Consider the following 6804-nt stretch of genomic DNA (forward strand, 5'->3'; position numbering starts at 1 on the left):
TTTATTTTGTATAAAAAGTTGAAAAAATTACAATGATTATATGAGATGAGATGAGTTGAGAAGTTTTGTAAAAACAAATTAGGCATAATTTAGAGTTTAGGTGATATATTTCTATTCGGCTTATTCCTTGTGCTAATCTTTCACATCATTGATTTGTACTCTTTATTTTTTTGCTTAAGTTCTTGTTTGTGTTGGTGTCACCCTGTCTGTAATTGACATCTTAAACCATCTGTGAGGCCCGTTGAAGTTGGGATAACGTGTAGGGCATGGTAGGTATGAGGTTGGACTAAGGGTATGTGTTATGAAATGCAACACAAATATGAGTGAGGGTAGAGTTAGCGAGTATTAAGTCTTGTTTTAATTGGTATCATAATGAATAGGATATTTAGAAGTAATTCATCTATGAGTTCCAGATCTAGTATACCGCTTGATATTATTAATGAGGAAGATTTTTTTTGTTTAAGAAATTGATTCTATTGATTTCAATCAATGGAGTATTCCAAAGATTGATGCCAAATCTATTTACAAAACTACTTGGGTTCAGTCTGCTTTTAAGACTGAGTTCAATGTAAAAACTGTTGAACAAACCTATGCTCTTTCTAAAACTCATGAAAAATGTTGCATTTTTAACAAAAAATCGATTCAAAACTTTTTGGTAAAAGGTAACAAATTCTTACACATTGGTTTTGTTCAAGTTGCTGTTAAACGTTTAACGAAGTAAGACATCAATGTTTCGGTACTTCTTTATTAACGAGATGCTATATTTAAGAAATTTGAAACTAGTATATTTAGTATGATTCAATCTTCTTTATTTAGTGGCATTGTCTATTTTGACTGTTTTTTCAATTTAACTCTTGTTTTATATGATCCAAATATTTTAAAAGCTTTAACTTTGAATATTTTGACCTCTGGTTATGATAAGGAAGAAGGTAGTAAACCTCTTGCCATAGTTTATCGTATTTATTACAGAGTTTTAAAGATTAATTTAAATCCTAAAGCTATTTTAAAATCTTCAGGAAATAAAACTGTATTAATCTAGAGTTGTACTCCTTATGCAAATGTCCAACTTTCCAAAATGATATATTGGAAAGATATTGTCCTTCCAAATGAATGAACTTTAAAACATGAAGTTTTTCTACTAAAATTTTGGCTGATGAGCTCAACCTTGATTATATTCAGCAGTATTTTGATGGCATTGTAAAAATTAGTTTTGATCAATCCCTAGTTATCAATGAAAGAAGAAATTCTTTCGTCGGTGCTAGATCTTCTTTTACCTTTGAAACCCCAAAAAGAAGAGATCAAAATTTCAAAAAAATTTTGGAAGATTCAGTCAAAACTGTTAAACCTGTCAACCCTGATTTAAAATTAAATGGAGTCTACCTCATCTCAGGTTACTTCTTCCTTCTAAACTACCAAGGATGGTGAAACATCTAAGGATAAATCCATAAAGGAAGAAGATGCTTCATTTTTGTCTCCAACAACTTCAGATATGATTGCTCATATTGCACTTACTTATTACAGCTAGCTGACTATGATAAACAAAGCTTTTGAAATTGATTTAATTTCTTTTTTTAATGAATACAACTCTATTGAAACCGTGATAAGAGAAAAATTTACTATGCTACTTTTTCTAATTCTGAGAAATTACGTGTTAAAAGAAAATAGAAAGAGAAAATGTATGCGCTACAAAAGTATATACTTTTCTTTGATTTTTCTTGAAAATTATTATCTTTCAAAACTTAGTTTAAATGTTGTTAAAATTAGTTTTGTTAATGACAAAGACAATGCTGTGGTTAAATCTAGCCACCCTCTTGTGGAGACCATTATTATTTCTTACTTTGGAGAACAAATAAAAGCCTATCCTATTAAAATTCCTGATCCTAGTCCAGATGCTACCACTTATACGGAGACAAAAAAAATCATTCAACAAAATAATTTTATTAACCAAAGTCTCAACATTATTGGTCAACAATTGGATCGGATTGAAGATAAAGTAGGAAAACCTCTTTCTACTTCATCCTCAAATATTTCAAAACTTGTTGAAAAACTTTTGATTATTTTACTAGAGAATAGGCCAAATATTGATTTCAAAACTAAGCAGGCCAAAACTCTTGATAAAATTGACCAAATGCTTAATAACATTAAAAAAGAAAAACCCTCTACCAGTACTTTAAACAACAATGGAAATGATAATTTCTCACTTCATGTTATGGATGAATCATCTGACAGTTATTCTTCTACTATTAAAGATCTTGTTTTAATTGAAAAGAATTTTCAAAATATTGATTTACAAAGTAAACCTAAATTGTCAGTTTTTCTTTGAAAGGACCCAAACCAATGAGTTTGAAGAAAAATTTGTATTCCAGGCCAACTCCCATTGATTTACAATTTGAAGAAAAGATTTTTGAAATCCAGTTTTCTGTTTCAGTAAACAAATTTTATGAATGAAGTATTGATGGACTATCTGAACAACATATTCTTAATACTATGAGTAAAATGTTAATGGTTGCAAATGTTTATACTACTAATGATCATAAACAACCTGAGATTGTTAATATTTTAACTATTAGTTTTTGGGTATGCTTAGACATTGGTGGGACAAACATCTCACCATAGAAGCAAAGGAAACCATTCAGAATGCTGTCAAACATAATGATGAAGGGTTACCTATTTTTGATGAAATCATAGGAATAAGAATTCCTAATGTGTCAATCCTTTGATTTACACTATTATTAAACATTTTGTTGGAATACCTTCCAATATTACTAATCATATTAGTGATTATTTGAATAATTTAAGATGCCGTCAAATGTTTGATTATAGATGGTACCAAGATGTTTTTATATCTAAAGTTTTGCTTAGAGATGATAGTGATAGGCCATATTGGAAAGAAAATTTATTGATGGTTTACCTCACTTATTTGCTCACAAAGTTAAGAATGAACTTACTGATGTCTCAGGACTCCTTAATTATGATAATTACACCTATGGTGATATTATTAGTTCAATTAAGAAGCTTGGTATTAGTATGTGTAATGATCAAATAATGTTTTGTCAACAGATAAAGAATAGTAAAAAGCCAAATATGAAATGAAAAATTTCTTTGAACAATTTGACCTTCCTCTTATTGCTCCACCAAAACAGAAGAATATTTCAACAAAATATTTCAAAAATAATGGGGACAAAAAAAGAAAGAACCGTGATAATTTTTATAAAAAACCTTCAAAATTTTACAAGAAAAAAATCTTTTATAAAGAAAAGAGTTTTAAAACTCATACAAAAGGAAAGTATTTTAACTAGGGCAAATTTGGGCATTTTGCTGATAAATGTCCTCAAAAGTCTAATAAGGTAAAAAAACAAGCTTAACCAGTTGAATCTTAATGCCAGTGATCAAGAAGATCTGATTCGCTCATCGAATCAAAATCCTCTGCATCATTTGACAACAATGAATTTAGTTCTAATGATTCAGAATATTACTTAGAAACAAATTCATCTGATTCGCCCAATATTAAGGTTGGTTGTAATGATTCTTGTTGCAAACCTTTGGATAAAACAATTAATGTGTTATCCAAATCTAAGGAACAAGAAAATCTTTTATTAATTTTGATTTTCCAAATTACAAACCCTGAGTTTAAAGAAGAATATCTTCACAAGCTCAAGAAGATGATGGTTCATCAACAACTAGAGACTTCTAAACAAAAAAAATTAGTTTTCAAGAAACTTTGTGAAGATTTGAAAAGAAAAAATCTAAAGAGATTTCTTCCAATGATTTACAACGTGATGTTAGTTTTATTAAAAAAGAAATTATTGAACTCAAAACAGAGATCAATAATCTCAAATCTGAAAATTACTCTTTTGAACAAGAATTATTATGTTTAAAGATTGATAAACAATTTGATCAGAAAATTCCTTCTGATAATGAGTATTTAAATGATTCTGATTCTAGTCAAAAGGAAGATAATCCTACCGACAACCAAATTTGTTTAATACGTCATACTATTCATCCCAAATGGTTTTCTAAAGTTACTATCATTGTTTGTCATGAATTTGAATTTTCTGTGATTGCTATGATTGATTCTGACTCGGAAATGAATTGTATCCAAGAAGAAATAATTCCTAATAAATATTACAAAAAATCTACTGAAAGATTGTTTTCGCCGAATGGATCTCATATGAAGATCAAGTATGAGCTTAATACTGCTCATGTTTGTCAAGATAATGTTTGTTTTAAAATTCTTCCTGTGCTTGTCAAAAATATGACTAACAAAGTCATATTAGGCATTTCCTTTATTTTCGCTTTATATCCATTTCTTTATGGAAATGATGATATTACCACTGATCATTTTATTCAGAAAGTTAAGTTTAAATTTGTTTCAAAATTTAAAATTGATTTTGACAAAAGTTTGAAATCTTTATTTTCTGCAAAAACCAAGCATTTGAATTTCTTTCAACAGGAAATTAGATTCAAAAAGATTTTTGAACAATTGTCCAGTAAATTACTTCAATAAAAAATTGATGATTTTAACAAAAAATTGATTGTTGATATTTGTTCTAATCTTTCAAATGTCTTTTGGTATAGGAAGAAACATGTTATTTCTTTACCTTATATTAAAGATTTTTCTGAAAGAAATGTTTCAACTAAAATTGGACCTATTCAAATGAATATTAAGACTTTAAAATTTTACAAAAATGAAATTAATGATTTACTTTCTAAAAATATTATCAGGCATAATAAGTTTTCTTGATCTTATGCTACTTTTTATTTTTAGAAAAATGTATAAATTGAGAGAGGGACACCCCGTCTAGTTATTAATTACAAACTCTTTAACAAAATTTTAGAGTGGATTAGGTACCAATTCCCAACAAAAATGACTTGATTCATAAGTTGTGTGATGTAGTGGTATTTTCAAAATTTGACGTAAAATCCGGGTTTTGGCAAATCCGAATTAGCGAGTCAGACAGATATAATATTGCATTTACTATCCCATTTGGTCACTATGAGTAGAACGTGATGCCTTTTCGCCTAAAATACGCCCCTAGTGAATTCCAAAATATTATGAATGATACCTTCAATTCATACACCCATTTCACTATTGTTTACATTGATAATATTCTTATATTTTCAAAATCTATTAATAAGCAGTGAGCACTGGAAATATTTGTCCTTGTTTCTAGATATCATTAGAAAAAATGGTCTTATTATTTCAGCCAAAAAGATTAAACTATTTCAAATCAAGATTAGGTTCCTTGGTTATGATATTTCTGAAAGTAAAATTCGACCCATCAATAGAGCCATCGAATTTCCTGACAAATTTCTTGATGTTATTCTTGACGAAAACCAGTTGCAAACATTTTTTGGTTCCCTCAACTATGTTACTAAATCCTATAAGGATATGCGAAAGCAATGTTGTCCACTTTTTGAAAGACTTCATTCCAATCGTCCTCTTTGGACAAATATTCATACTAATCTTGTTAAACAAATTAAGACACATGTTAAAATTCTTCTGTGTCTCAGAATCCTTACTTTTGATTCTTTCAAAATAGTTGAAACAGATGCCTTGACATTGGTTATGGTGGCATTCTGAAACATATAGTTTCACTAGACTCGCTTGAACAAATTATTTGATTCCATTCTGAAGTTTGGAATAGTGCACAACTTAATTATAATTCTATTAAAAAAGAAATATTATCTATAATATTATGCATTTCTAAATTTCAGAGTGATTTATTAAACAAAATTTTTTTATTACGCATTAATTGCAAAAATGCTAAATATGTTTTAGAAAAAGATGTTGAAAACATTTCATCAAAGCATATTTTTGCACGGTGGCAAGCTAGTTTAAGTGTTTTTTATTTTAATATTGAATATATAAAGGGATATGATAATTCCATTCTTGATTTTCTTACCCGTGAATTTTTGTAGAAACCATGAGTAAGAAAAAGGACAAAGGAAAAAAAACTAAAGTCTCCTCCCCCAATTCCACATAAATTACTTCTAAATTATGAATCTGCTTCCCTATTAAATATTGCTAATAGGTTTACTACACTTGGTAGTATTCCTACCATCCGACCTATTTCATTTTCCTCCGCTATTTCAACTTCTTATGACCGTATACTAAACCTATTTCTACGGTTAAGCCAACCCAATATTTTCCTACTTCAAAAACAGATTATATCAAAAAGACATATTTCCAAAATCTGTTTTACATTGAACCACACCGGTCTATATATACAGATCCATTCAAAATTGCTTCTACTTATTTTTCCCCCAATTTCTATTGGATTCCTCAGAGTTTAGGGAAAAATCTCCAATTTTACTCTGAGATTTGTTTCAAACAGAATCTCTTACCATTAAACCTATTTTCGACAAAATTGATAAAACCAATATTATTTTTCACAGTGCTTATATTCTAAAAGTAATTACTGAAGAAGAATAGGAAACCCATCCCTATACTTCCAAAAAATTACCACAATCAGATATAATTTATTGTTACTTTGACTATATTGACGTTTGGTTTAAATTCACAATGTTTCAAATCCCAAACCAATTACACTCTTGGTTTTTCAATTTTAACAAGAAAGTCAAGCATACTTTCCTGCTTTAGTTTCATCATTGGTGGAACTAATTTGGTTCTATTTTTGAAATCTTCCCTGAAAGATTTCAAATAGTCATAAAATATTTTTCCTCTGTGGCCCTCCCAAAGATGGACTGCCATAATGCCAAATTTCCCTCCTTACTCCATTTATGTAAGATGTACAAGGTCCATTGGATTTTAAAATGGAGTTATGAAAAGAATGGTGATAT

The sequence above is a fragment of the Carya illinoinensis genome, chromosome 6, assembly GCF_018687715.1.
Source record: "Carya illinoinensis cultivar Pawnee chromosome 6, C.illinoinensisPawnee_v1, whole genome shotgun sequence".
NCBI classification, from domain to species: Eukaryota; Viridiplantae; Streptophyta; class Magnoliopsida; order Fagales; family Juglandaceae; genus Carya; species Carya illinoinensis.